This window comes from Camelus bactrianus, unplaced genomic scaffold (genome assembly GCF_048773025.1).
Source record: "Camelus bactrianus isolate YW-2024 breed Bactrian camel unplaced genomic scaffold, ASM4877302v1 HiC_scaffold_43, whole genome shotgun sequence".
NCBI lineage: Eukaryota > Metazoa > Chordata > Mammalia > Artiodactyla > Camelidae > Camelus > Camelus bactrianus.
The window spans coordinates 4,574,068-4,588,897 of record NW_027413959.1 but is presented as its reverse complement, the minus strand read 5'-3'; the positions used below and the strand labels follow the sequence as shown (position 1 = coordinate 4,588,897).

The window sequence follows — 14,830 nt, the reverse complement described above, 5'->3', positions numbered from 1 at the left end:
TTCATGTGTCTATTGATCATTTGTAGTTCTTCCTTGGAGAATTGCTTGTTTAGGTCTTGTGCCCATTTTTGGATTGGGCTGTTTGTGTTTTGTTATTAAGTTTTATGAGCTGTTTATATATTCTGGAAATTTAGGCTTTGCCAGTTGAATTATTTATAATTATTTTCTCCCATTCTGTAGATTGTCGTTTTGTTTTGCTTATAGTTTCCTTTGGTATGCAAAAGCTTATAAGTTTAGTTAGGTCCTATTTGCTTATTTTTGCTTTTTTTTGTTTGTTTTCTATTGCTTGGGTAGACTGCCATAGGAGAATGTTGCTGAGATATACATGAGGTAATGTTTTGCCTATGTTTTTTTCTAAGAGGTTTATAGTATCTTGTCTATATGTTTAAGTCTTTTAGCCATTTTTGAATTTATATTTGTGTATGGTGTGAGGGAGTAGTCTAACTTCATTGATTTGCATGCAGCTGTCCAGTTTTCCCTACACCGTTTGTTGAAGAGACTGTCTTTACTCCATTGTATATTCTTGCCTCCTTTGTCAAAGATTAATTGACCAGAAGTTTGTGGGTTTACTTTTGGGCTCTCCATTCGGTTCCATTGATCCGTATGTCTGTTTTTGTATGAATACCATGCTGTTTTGATTGTAGCTCTGTAGTATTGTGTGCAGTCTGGGAGGGTTATTCCTCCAGCTTCATTCTTTTTCTTCCATAATGCTTTGGTAATTCTGAATCTTTTATTATTCCATATAAATTTTAGGATGATTTGTTCTAATTCTGTGAAAAATGTCCTGGGTAATTTGATATTAATCTGATTAAATCTGTAGATTGCTTTGGGTAGTATGGCCATTTTAGCAATATTAATTCTTCCAATGCAAGAACATGGGATATATTTCCATTTCTTTAAGTCCTTTCTAATTTCCTTAGTCAGTGTTTTGTAGGCCTTTGCAGATGTGTTTCACTTCCTTGGTCAGATTTATTCCTACGTATTTTATGTTTTTGGGTGGTTTTAAAAGGGATTATTACTTTCGTGTAGAGAAATGCCACTCATTTCTGTATGTTGATGCTGTGTCCTGCTACCTTGCTGAATTCTTTCAGTAGCTCTTACAGTTTTCGTGCGGAGCCTTTAGGGTTTTCTGTGTATAGTACCATGTCATCCGCATAGAATGACAATTTTACCTCTTGTCTTCCAACTTGGATCCCTTTTCTTTCTTTTTGTTGTCTAATTGCTATTCTAGGATTTTTGATACTGTACTGAATAGAGCTGGTGAGAGTGAGCATCCTTGTCTTGTTCCAGATTTTAGTGGAAAGGCTTTCAGCTTTTCACCGTAGAGTATTATGCTGGCTATAGGTGTGTTACAAATAGCTTTTACTATGTTGAGATATGTTCCCTCTGGACCCACTTTGGTAATACCATGGGCTCAGTGCAGTCAGGGGGCTGGGAGGATTGTAGCAGCGGAGGCAGCAGCGACGGGAGGAGGGGGGCTGCCCCTTCCAAGCCAGTCATTTGCTCCCATCTCCCTGTTGCCTGGCCTGGCCTGGCCTGGGAGCGGCCTCTGCTACCCCAGGTTCACTCTAGGCAGGTCCCCAGGTCAGCCAGCTCCCAGGAGGTGGGTGTGGTGTAGTCAGGGAGCAGGGGGCAGCTGGGGGAGGGGTCCTGCCTTGGAGAAGCTGGCCTATTTGCTCCAGTCTCCCTTGCGGCCTGGCTTGGGGGTGGCCTCTGCTGCCACGGGGGGGCGGGGGTCACCTGACCAGTACCAGCTGACCCCATCTCACCAACCTCCAGTAAGTAAACTGGGAAATATGTGTCCTGCCACCAGGGACAGCAAAGGGTGCCCACAAGCCAGGTGTTGGGGAGATAGGGAAGACTGGGGCAAATCCAAAGGCTTCCCCAGGGCAACCCTCCTCCCCGTGCCATTAGCTGTGTATTCTTGCTGGATTTTAAAATTTTGTCAATCTAGTGTATGTGTAATATTTCATTATCTTTTAAGTTTATGTATTCTTAATTATTCATGAGATTGGTAGCCTTGTTATGTTTGTTGGCCATTTAAATTTCCTTTCTGTGCTTGTTCAATTCTTCTGCTCATTTTTCTGGTGGAATGTCTCTTGTCTTAACTGATCTGTAGGAGTTCTTTATGTAGCTGGATGTTAAGTCTTTTTGTCAGTGATACCTGTTGTAAATATTCTCTCTGGCTTTTTTCTATGGTTCTTTTTAATAAAAACTTTTTTTCCTCAAGTAGTCAAAATAATTTTTTCTTTCCATATCAAAGGAAAAGTACTCCTTTATTATTATCTAGAAGTTTTTTTTTTCCATCTTTAAATCTTACATCCATCTGAAAGCAGTTTTTGTATATGGTTTGAGGTGGAGAGTCATCTAATTTTAAAAAAATATGGATGCCTAGCTCCCCCAGCAGCAGTTATTTTGAAAGGTTGCCTTTCCCCATGCTCAGCAGTGTGGCCTTACCATGAGTGTAGCAAGGGTCTATATGCTTGGTCTGTTTTTCTGGGCCCTTTTCTGTTTGATTGATCTTCGTCTCTACATCAGTACCACACTGTCCTAAATATTGTTACTTTATTGATATCTTTAAGAGAATATTGACTATTCTTGACCTTTGATACATCCAAATACACTTTAGAATCAACTTGTCAAATTGCACCGCAAAACTTTTTTAACCTTCTGATTCTAATAGGGGTTGCACTGAATCCGTCATTCAATGTCAGTTTAAATTGACATCTTTACATCATGAGTCTTCTTTTTAGTGACCATTTGGCATAACCCTTTATTCAGTTGTCTTTCTATAAAGTTTTTAAGTTTTCTCTGTAGAGATTTTTCATCTCTAGATTGTTAGGTTTACTGTCACAACTGTATATTTTTTTAGCACAGTAGTGCTATTGTTAATAATTAAAAATTTTTTATTTCTAATGTGTGCAATATTTACTATAAAATTTTTATGGAAGGCTTTTATTTCTAGTATGCTAACAGTTTTTCTCAAGAATAAATTTCATTACCTTTTCTCCCTTATATTTTCGTTATAAATTTTTTTAAACATTTTTTATTGATTCATAATCATTTTACAATGTGTCAAATTCCAGTGTTCACAATTTTTCAGTCATTCATGGACATATACACACTCATTGTCTCATTTTTTTCTCTGAATTATCATAACATTTTGTGTATATTTCCCTGTGCTATACAGTGTAATCTTGTTTATCTATTCTACAATTTTGAAATCCCAGTCTATCCCTTCCCACCCTCCACCCCCCTGGCAACCACAAGTCTGTATTCTCTGTCTATGAGTCTATTTCTGTCCTGTATTTACGCTTTGTTTTTGTTTGTTTGTTTTTGTTTTTGTGTTTTAGATTCCACATATGAGCGATCTCATATGGTATTTTTCTTTCTCTTTCTGGCTTACTTCACTTAGAATGACATTCTCCAGGAGCATCCATTTTGCTGCAAATGGCGTTATGTTGTCGTTATAAATTTTATTGTTGTTAAAGCACCCTTGAACTCTGGATAACCGTAACTTGATCCTAGTATATTATCCTTTTTATACATTTTGTGTTTTGTTTTTATTTAGGATGTTTGTTTGTATCAGTGTTCACGATAAGATTGATCTGTGATTTTCCTTTTCTTTCTTATCTTCTGTTGGGTTTAGGTATCAGAATTTTGTTAGCCTTATACAGTGAGCTGAGGAAGTTTCCCTCTTTTCTGTTCTTTATGAGATTTAATGTTGGGAATAGTTCTTCCTTAAATGATTGCTAGGACTTAGAGTGAAGCTATTTGGGCCTAGAGTGTTCCATATGGGAAGATTTTTGACTATTTATTCAACTTCTTTAGTGGTTAAAAATCAGCGCAGCTTTTCCATTTCTTACATCAGCTTAGTAAATTATACTTTTCCAGGAATTTACCCATTCAGATTCTCAACATTAATTCATAATAGTTTCTTCTTAATGTCTGAAGATCAGTAGTAACATTTTCTTTATTTGTGATACTACCTTCTCTGTTTTGAGATGTATAAAGTGGTATAAACTAGTTATTTCTATCAGCTAATTATTATTCATCTACAAATACTGCCATAAAATTACTAGATATATCATAAGTTTCGCAGTCATAATAACTTATTTTTATTTGGTAATATAATATGTTGATCTGTAGCCAATCTTTGCATTTTAGCAATAGAATATGCAATTGAAAAGGTGTAACAGGGTCACAGAAACCAAGCACGAAAAGAGTTTCAAGAAGAAAAGAAGAGCCAGTGGTACTGAGGAAGGTTCAAAGAGAGGGCAGATTGGAGGTCTTAGATTCAACAGAAATTGGCCTTAGGAGGAGCGGTCAACCTCTTAGAGTTACGACCTTAAGTTCCTTTCTTAAGACACTTTTGATTTCAAAATCCACCAGGCATCAGAAGTAAAATTTCAGAATTCTTAGCCAGAGAAATTGCAGCTATATTCCTTTTTTTCATTTGTTTAAAGTTAGGGCTCTAAGATCAAGGATGAAATTCCCTGAGGGGAGTTTGGGGAGGTGTTTTTTCCTTTTCATCCTGTAGGTGTCATCACCTAAGTCCTGAATGTTTAGTGCTTTCATTTTCTAAGAATTCTGAATTATACCTTTTATATCAAAATCAGGTTTTTCACATGGTACTTTTAAAATTTTGCTAAATATGCCTTTAATTAAAATTGAGGCCCTGTGTTGAGGTCTCCTGAAAGGCAGTGTAGAAGCCCATGAAAATTTTGAAGGAGGTGATCATGCTTCACATCTGTGGAAATTCTATTTAAATTTAATGTTAAAGATCATTTCATCTTTGCCTTTCATTCCAGGAACTTGTGTCCCTGAAGCCTGGTAAAGCTGCAGAGCTGGTTGCTACTCACTTTTCTAAACAGATTGAAACAGTCCTTAAAAAACTTCAGGTAAATTTTGCACTCACCCTAGACATCATAACCACAGAGGCCCCCCCCCCATATCTTCTGCTGTAGTAGCTGCAACGGTATTCTCTTTGGGTTTCATGTAATTTATTCAGACTTCTGTCATCCTCACATTGTGTTAATGATGACTAGAATTTTTCTTGGAAAATCTTAATTGGAATATAGCTGTATTAATATTGAATACTGAGATGCTCAGTTGGAAGTACTGTATGTATCATGCAGCTAGTATTCCACTCGTCACCACCACGGCATTGCTAGGAGAGTGCTTTGCTCACTACCTTTATGGCCACTGAGTGGTAGAGATAGGGAACAGGACGGTGACAGGGACACGTAGCACAACCCAGGGTCCCCACGTGGCAGTAATAGTAGTAGGAGACACGTACACAGGATGGAAACCACAGCAGAGTGGGAGGCAGCTGGCATAAGAGACAGAGATGCGGAGTTCATTCACTGACACGCTTCATTTTCCCACTACTGTGCCCCCCACCCCCCACCTCCCACAGTATGGTAGTCTCTGGGGGGCACAGATAAGTGTACATTGTTTTCTTTAATTTTTTCATAGGAGCTGAGAAGCACTTGTATAAGCACAGTACAGTGTTAAAAGCTCTACACCAGACATAGTAAAAAAGTGCTGCAGGAACAAGAGGAGAGAGGGATCGACTGTGTGAGAGAGTCAGACAGGAGTTCCTAGATACGCACGAACTGGGCTTAAATAATTGGTATCAGTTGTCTAGGCAGAGAATTGGGCAGGAGTTCTAGATAAAGGGTCCTGGGTGTGCAGAGACTTAAAGGCACAAAGCGTCATGCATTTTCAGAGGATGACGTGGGGGCGATAGCAGAAGATGAAGCTATAAATATGTTGGGGGGAGAAGTTAGAAGTATAGAGACTGGAAAATAGGGTTTGGGGGCTTACAGTGAACAATTTAATATGTAAAGCTAAGAAATAATATACTGAATCTTCTGTGTGCTGGAGAATTACTAAGTGTTTTATGCAAGGGAACTATACCATTAGATTCAATTTATAGAAAGTTAGCCCTGTAGTGTGAGTATGACTTAGAGACGCCACCGCTGAATATTGTTACTGAAGATTGTTTTTCCACTTAAATGAGAAATACCGTGCTTTAGAAGGTCTCTGATGTAATTTGCAGTTTTACCTGGCCAAAAAGCAGTCTTGGTAACGTACTTTTTACCTGTAGCTTTAATTATAGATGTGATTACATAATGCTTTTTGTTTTAGAGAAGATGTCGTTGTAAATCAAGAATTGCTGCAAACGTCTCCGTGTGTCGCAGAGCAGTTCACTGAGCTGTTGTGTCCGTTCAGCCCCAACCGGGTTATAGAGATGCTGCCAGGCCTTGAGTGCTGCCGCCTGGAAGAAAGCATTCAGGTGAGACCAATGGTGTAGAGGAGGCAAGAGTCAACTTCCCTAATCATTCACCATTGTATAAATGAGTAAAGGGAGACTCATATTAAATTATCTGCTTAAGTTTATACCTGGTAAGTGCTAGCACCTGAGATTAAACCCAGACAGTCTGACTCCATGGTGCATGGGCTCCATTGCTGTGATAAAGTTCTTCTTTGTTTATTCCAGTAAAATCAGAAACAGCATGTGTCCATCATTGTTATTAGTCAAGGTTCACAGCCATTATAGCCAACTTGATAAATGTAGAAAAAGGAATACCATAAAAATACTAAGAACAAAACACACTCTAACTTGCAGGCACTGATGTCACATGGTCCTGCTGTGCCGGGACCTACAGGCTGAATGGCAGCCAGGAGCCTTAGCGCAGGTGTTGCCTGGATCCTCTTTTCCTCGTATTCTCCTGTTTCCAAATGAAAATGAATGTGTGCGCACACGCGCGCATACCTGTGTGTATACGCATATACACATGAACTCTAGTCTAGGAGAAGAGGTAGCACATTCCCTGTTTAAAATTTGTTTTTAAGCCTCCATCAGGTCTCCTTTCCTCTGCTGTTAGTACTCCTGAAACGGTAACCTGCGTTTTCCACATCCACCTCCTGAACTGCCGACACACTTAAAAAATTTTAATTATGAAATATTTCAAATGTATAGAAATGTACAGAACATCAGGTACATGTATACCCACCAACCCAATTTTATAAATGTGAACACTCTGCTGTACTGGCTTCTATCTTTGTTGTTTTGTTGTTTGTTTTAGAAATAAAGCACCCATTACCTGTTATGTCCCCCTGAGCTTATCACCCACGTGAAGTTGGGCAGTTTCTCCTTCCCATCCATGTTTTTAATTTTCCCTATATGTGCATTTACCTAAGGAACACAAGATACAGTTTTATATATTTTAAAAATTTGTATAATGATATACTGTATGTATCCAAATGCAAATTGTTTTTTATTAATTTTTATCTATCTTTATATGTATAGATCTAGTTCATTCATTTTAACCTTTATACAGTAGTCTATTGACTGACCACAACATTGTACACTGACTATACTTCAATAAAAAAAGTAAATAAATAAAAGCAGTCTACTGACCGGCCACAGTTCATGTATTTCCCTATTCGTGGACGTTCCGATTGTCTGCAGTCCTTGGCCGTTACAAACTGCTCCATGGGACATCTTTGTGCATATCTCCTAGGTACTCAGGTGAGGTTTCTCTAAGTAATGTGCCTTAATATCCCCGGAAGTGGGATTCTTTGGACAGTAGAGTAGCTTAATTCCACTGGTTTTTGCCAAGTTGATTTCTTAGTTGTTTCCATCCTCCTCATCCGTGTTTTTAGTTTGCTGTTTTTTCACATCCTTGCATGTTCCTAATATTTAGACGTCTTACGTCTTTTTTTATTTGATGGAGCATGACACGTAGCCTTGTTGTTTTAGACTTTAATTTCTGCCAGTTCTGATGGTTCTCATTGATCACTCATGACACTTCGTCGCTTTCCATGTGTTCAATGACACTGGGTTTTCTTGTCCCTGAACTATCTGTTCACATCACTGGCCCGTTTTCCTAGTAAGGATTTGCCCTTTGCACTGATTTTTCAAAGTTCTTGTTATTTCTGGGTTTCTGATGCTAAGCGCTCTTTTATGTTGGAGGTGCCTCCTTCCATGCTGTTATGGCATATTTTTTAAATTCGTTTTCAGTGATTTCCATTTTAATTATCAGTATTTTCCTTTAAAGTTAAGTTTTTGTGTGTGTGACTTTTATTTCCATTCCTACTTTAATGGCATAAAGGATATCCTCTTATATGAGTTTTATAGTTTGGTTTTTTACATTTTATCTGGAATTTATTTTTGTAAACAGACCAAGAGAGGGATTTATATATTTTTTCCATGTGGATGACTGATGATCCACGTGTCATTTTGTCCTTTCTTCCCTTATTTTTAATGCCATACACCAAACTCCCAAATACACGTAGATGTTTCTGCGGATTCTGTTCTTTTTTGGTCATTTTTCTTTCCTTATACTAATACCACAGATTTTAATGAAAACAGCTTTAGAATAAGATTTACTAGTTGAAAGAAAATTCTTCCCTCGTCATTCTTTTTCTTTGAAACCCTTTGGCTGTTCTTGGCCTCTTACTATTTCATATCAGTTTAGGAATCACATTGTCACATACCTTTATAAATAATACATTTTCTAGGATTTTGATGAAGAAATGCATTGAATTTATAGATTCATTCCAGGAGAATTGACATTTTATGGTATTGTTTTCACATCCAGCCCCACGGTTGCCTTTTAAAAATGCCCTTTGTGCCCTTTGGTGAGGCTTTGTCACTTTATATAACATCTTGTCTCTTGTGTATTTTCTTAAATTTGTTCCCAGATACTTAAACTTCTTGTTAACATTCTAAAGAAAATTTTTTGAAATGACATTTTTTACTGATTACTTTTGGTGCATGTTACTAAGTTTAGCATGTTTTTTTATATCTAGCAACGAGGCTGAAGTATTTTTTCATTCAAATAGTGTAGATTTTTATTATGACCGTAATATTTTGTGAGAACCATGGTAGTTTTTTTCCTTTCCAATCTTATGCTTTTTTCAGTCTCCTGTCAGAGGTCTAGGAGCTCTGGGGTTTTACTGAAAAGAGGCAATGACAGTGTGCACTGTCGTTCCTGATTTAAAAGTGAATGTGTCTACCATTTTATATTAAATACGGCTTTTATTGTAGGATTTTTACAGCTTTTTTTTTTTTTTTTATTAAATTACAAAAGTTCCATTCCCAGTTTGGATTAGAGTGTTTTATATTGTTTTTATTTTTGTCAGGAACGGGTGCTGTGCTGCATTTTATCAAATGATTTTTTTCTCTATTTATTGAGATGATCACATATTTTCCTTCTTTGATCTGTTAACCTGTTAATGTGTTATTTGTGCTTCTCTTTTTCCTTAGTAAGAAAGTATTATTCTACTATATTAGTCTTTCCAAAGACTAACTGGGGATTTTTAAAAACCTCTGTTGTTTCTCTGTTGATTCTGTGACATTCTCTTCTGTACTTATTTTCTTTGTTTTATCGTAGCTTAATTGCTATTTCTCATTTACTCCCTAGAAACTTAGTTTATGAATTTTTATTGAGATCCCACAAGCGAATGTGTAGTGGTTTCATTGTCATTTTGTTCTAAGTATTATTATTGTTTATATATTCATGTTACCTTTTGTGTCATGGATGCGCATAATTCAGGTTCACAAACAACTTTTAAAATAAAAAGTAGAAAAAAATGAATGACCTTGGTTCAGTTAGAGTCCCAAATGGGCCACTCGAAGACTAGAAAGTCAAATATTTGCATGTTATACTGTAAAGTAACATACTTCTAGGGTTTGAATTCATTTTTTATTATCCAGAGTTGTTTTTTTCATTCTGAATAGAATCTTCTGACTCCATGAAAAAGATCTGTGAAGGTTTGTCATTTCCTTTTTCCTAGATTACTCAGAAGTATCAGCTTCAAGAAGTCACTGCCTAACTATTTGAAAAGAAAGGAGATATTCATGGTGCCTTTTTCAATGCTAGAGGTAAGATTTTACTCTGTGTGCTTTGTCATGTTTCTGTCTAGCCCCCTATCCATTTTATCAGTCCCATCTTTTTTTATTTGATGTATAAAACTGTAAGTTTTCATCATTCCATCTTAATTTCTTATGTCTCAAAGTAAGTTGCAGACAGGGTACGTTTTATCTGTAAGTATTTCTATCACGTGTCATTAACTAGAGTTGCTTTCTTTGTGGCATTTTTTGGAGGTAAAATAACCATATGCAATGCACAAGTTTTAATTGTGGCATTTATTGAGTTTTAACAAATGCATACATCTGTGTAACCCTAGTCCCCAACAAAATAGAGAACATCACCTTCAACCCAGGAAGTCCCTTCACAGTCAGTCCCCACTTCCATCCCCCAGAGATAACCACACTTCCGATTTTTTTTCCATTGTGGATGAGTTTTGCCTGTTTTATTCATTCATATTAGTGGAATCATTCAGTAGCTACTCTAGTAGAATTCTCCTTTCACTCAGCGTAATGGTTTTGAGGCTTATCTCTGTCACTGCACGTGTCACTCCTTGTGCCTGTTACTGCTGCGCACTGTTTAACTGTAGGAAGACACCACCGCTTCGCCGTTCTCCTGGTGACTGACACCCGGGTTAGTTCCAGCTTCTGATTATTCCGAGCACAGTTGCTGTGACCACGCTTGTACGGAAATGCTCTCCTTCCCCTGCAGTTACTGCCAAGGAGTGGGGCTGGGATATCGCAGGGTAGGCATCGGTTCAGTTTTGTAAGCAATTAGCAGGCATTTTCCCAAAGTGATTGTGGCATTTCACGTTCCACCAGTGATGTATGAGAGTTGTGGTTGCTCTGCATTCTCACCAACAATTTGTCCTATCAGTTCTTCAAAAATTTTTTTCTATTCAATTGTAAAATAACAAAATTTATTACCATTTCAGTGGCATTAAGTACATTCACATTGTTCTGCAGCCATCACCACCTTTTATCTCCAGATCTTTTTGAACTTCCCAAACTCATTAGGTAATTACTCCCATTCTTCCCTGCCCCTGGCAACCACCGTTCTACTTTAGACTCTATGCATTTGATTACTCTAGATACTTTGTGTAAGAGGAATCAAACAGTATTTGTATTTGTCTTTTTTTTTTTTTTTTTTGGTGGTGATAGGTAATTAGGTTTGTTTATTTATTTATTTTTAGAGAAGGTCCTGGCGATTGAACCCAGGGCATTGTGTACGCTAGGCGTGTGCTCTACCACTGGGCTATACCCTCCCCAGTATTTATCCTCTTTGTTTCTTGCTTATTGCACTTAAACCATAAGATCTTCAAGATTTATCCACGTTGTGGCACATAACAGAATTTCATTCATTTTTTAAAGCTAAGTAACACTCCATTTTATGTATACACCACATTTAGTTTTTACGTTCATCCATCCATGGACACTTGGGTTGCTCCCACCTTTTGACTCGTGTGAATAACGCTGTTACAAACATGAGTGTGCAAATACTTTTTGAGTCCTTACTTTCAAGTTTTCGGGATATATACTGAGAAATGATACTGCTGGATTAAATGGTAATTGTATTTTTCATTGTCTCAGGGACCACCGTACCATTTTGCATAATGGCTGCATCACTTTACATTCTCACTGGCAGTGCACCAGGGTTTCAGCTTCTCCACATCCTCACCAACACATGTTGTTTCCTGTTTTCTTGACGGTAGCCATCGTCGTGGGTGTGAAGTGTTACGTATCAGTTTTTAAACACTGTCACCTAGCTGGGAACAGATTAGGGGTGTCCTAGTTTTAATTAAAAAAAAATGGTTCCTATTGGCTTCTTGTTTTTTTCTAGCCGTATGATTGTGAAACAGGCCAGGAACACTATTCCACAGAGCATTTGTGTAGGCTCTTACCCTCTTTTAGTCTCTGCATTACCCCGACATCTCTTTTTTCCCTTGTAATTTATGTGTAGATGACACCATGAACCTAATTTTGAAGCGTAAGTAAAAGTACCTATGGCATGGATAGGGAGTGGAGAAGCAGGAGGTCCTCCCAGGGAGTGAGATGGCCATTTGCAAAGGCACATGGATGTGAAGAAATACGAGCTTGTAGGAGAGGAACCGGCAGCCCTTCAGGGGCACAACTGTCCATGTATAGGCAGGTGAGGCTAGAGACAGAAGTTAGATCCAGATTTGGAAAGATTTTGTAAGACATGCTGTAAAGAATTAGGACTGGTAATGATTTCACACAGAATCAACTGAAGGTTTTTAAACAAGGAGCTGATGTGATACTATGTTTCATAAAGACTGCTCTGTGGACCCAAGGAGGATCTATGAGAGGAGGGTGGAGAAGGAGGAGGGAACACCGGAAGCAGAGAGCACTTGGGGGGTACTGCAGTAGTACAGGTGTGACTCAGTGAGGACGTGAGCTGGGCATGGCAGTGGTCGTGGAGTGAGAGGAGGTGGATTTGAGAACTTACTGATCATTTGAATGTGGTATGGGGTGAAGGAGAGGGGATTAATGATGACTCTGAACTTCAGGTTGACATGAGCCTGTGAGGAACCTCAGGGAAAGGAGCAGATTTGGGTAGAAGGGGTAGATGAAGATCAGCTTCAGCTTGTATTAAGCCTTTGGAACATCAGTTATGGGGGTGTAAGAATCCAGAATTCAGCAGAGTAGGAGATCCTGCAGCTGCGTGTTGAGGAGAGGCCACACCCGAGGCTGTGCACTATGCTGTCGCGATAGACCTGTCATGTCCTTTTTATTCCCACCCATCCCTCTTTCTCATAACCCAGTATGAATTTTATTCCCTTACTGCAAGTTTGGATTAATCCTAATCTTCATTTCTTTGCCTAAAGAATGTCATGATTGACTGTGGTGGCACAACGGAAGCGAAAGTGGGGCACAATTTGGTATTTTGAATCTGTTCAAGTGCAACTAGTGATGCTTTCTGTATACAGAGCAAGTCTCATCTAAATGACAGAGATCACTCTTAATAACTTTGTTGTTTCTTGGGTTTTATCTTTAAAATATGTTAATTCAGATATTGGTGGATGAGAGAGATGAAGTGTTCCTTTCACCTCCTAGAGACTGCAAAGCAAGCTTCCAGAGAGAACACATCAAGATGAACGTAAGTTCTTGAGTATAATTGACAATTTGTTTTTCCGTGGACCCCATGTTTTAAAAAATGTTGAATGATAACTGTATCTGTTAAATAGTAATTACATTGACCTGCATAATTACTGTTTATCCACTTTAATAGTGATCCCAATTTTGTCTTTATTTTCAAGGGCTTCTAGTAGGAAGTGAAAGAAACCGTTGTGATTTTGTGCTGCTAATTGTCAGGAGAGGTCGTTGTACAGGAACTTAGGTGCTTTTCACTGATCCTGATGAATTTTTTGGCTATGTTTTTGTACTTGTGTTTTGGTTATTATAAATGAGGTACCTACTAACACCCTAAAAATTATTATAATGTGCTGAACAACAGCAAAGTGGGCTTCTAGTCAGTAAGTAGTAGCCAGTTTTTCTGTGTTGAATTTATATAATTTTAGCACAATGCAGCAAAGTTTGACAGTTTAGAATTTTAAGTCTTTGTCACAGATATATAATTTCCATGACATTACTTGATAGTAAAAAATTACTGATTTTATAAAATTGTGGTACAATATACATAACATAAAATTCACTATTGTAGCCATTTTTAAATATTCAGTTCAGTGGCAATAAGTACATTCACATTGTTGTGCGATCCACCACCATCCATCTCCAGTACCATGTCAGCTTCCCAAGCTGAAACTCTGTACCCGTTAGACGGTTACTCCCCATCCCTCCTCCCGACTCAGCCCCATTAAGCATTCTCCTTTCTAGATTTGATTATTCTATGTATCTTGTATAAGTGGAGTCAAGCCACATTTGTCCCTTTTTGTCTAGGTTACTACATTTAGTATTACATCTTCAACATTGGTCCATGTTGTGGCACATGTCAGAATTTCATCCTTTTTTTTTTTTTAAATGGAATGATAGCCAGTTTACAATATTGTGTCAGTTTCTGGCATATAGCGTAATGTTTCAGTCATGCATATACATAGATTATTTTTCATATTCTTTTTCATTATAGATTACTACAAGATACTGAATATAGCTCCCTGTGCTCTACAGAAGAATCTTGGTATTTATTCTATTTATCGAGTAGTTAGTATCTGCAAGTCTCAGACTCCCAGTTTATCCCTTCCCACCCCTTTTCCCCCTTGGCAACCATAAATGTGTTTTCTGTCTGTGTGTCTTTTTCTGTTTCGTAAATAAGTTCATTTTTGTAAATGAATTTCATTCATTTTTAAGGTTAAATAATAATCAATTTTATGTATATACCACATTTTGTTTATCCATTCATTCATCCATCCGTGGGTTGCTTCCACCTTTTGACTATTGTGAATAATACTGTTAGGAACATGAGTGTGCAAATATCTTTTTGAGTCCCTGCTTTCAATTCTTCTGGGTATACACTGAGAAGTGGGATTGCTGGATTAAGTGGTAATTCTATTTTTAAATTTTTTAAGGAACACCATATCGTTTTCCATAGTGGTGTATCATTTTACATTCTTGCCAGCGGTGCACAAAGGGTTGCAAGGCTCTACGTCTTCACTGACCCTTGTTGTAGTCTGTTTTCTTGATTGTGCCCAGCCTAGTGGGCGTGCGGTAGCATCTCAGTGTAGTTTTGATAGGCATTTCCCTAATGATTAGTGATGCTGAGCATCTTTTCTTGGCCTTACTGGCCATTTGTATGTCGTCTTTGGAGAAATGTCCATTAAAATCGTTGGCCCGCTTTTGAATTGGATTGTTTTCCTATGACTTGATGTTTTCAAATAGCCCTCCTGAGGTTCAGAGAATCACTTGGTAGGTGATTTTTGGATTGTTTTACCCTTTTAACACACTGACGCATTTCTTGGACTCCTTAGCCAA

At 37.9% G+C, this 14,830-nt stretch overlaps 1 protein-coding gene across 7 annotated transcripts in view; it reads left to right on the top strand.

Annotated features, from left to right (window-relative positions):
- LOC105064463 (uncharacterized) overlaps positions 1–14,830 on the top strand; it is a 56,821-nt gene that overhangs the window by 30,058 nt on the left and 11,933 nt on the right. For 5 of the 7 annotated variants that reach the window (XM_074360273.1, XM_074360272.1, XM_074360275.1 and 2 more), the window contains 5 exons: positions 4,812–4,901; positions 6,154–6,301; positions 9,811–9,898; positions 12,915–13,001; positions 13,989–14,039. The gene's annotated coding sequence lies outside the window, so the exon portion shown is untranslated. The remainder of the gene's footprint in view (positions 1–4,811; positions 4,902–6,153; positions 6,302–9,810; positions 9,899–12,914; positions 13,002–13,988; positions 14,040–14,830) is intronic. The other 2 variants (XM_074360276.1, XM_074360278.1) reach the window with 1 other exon arrangement.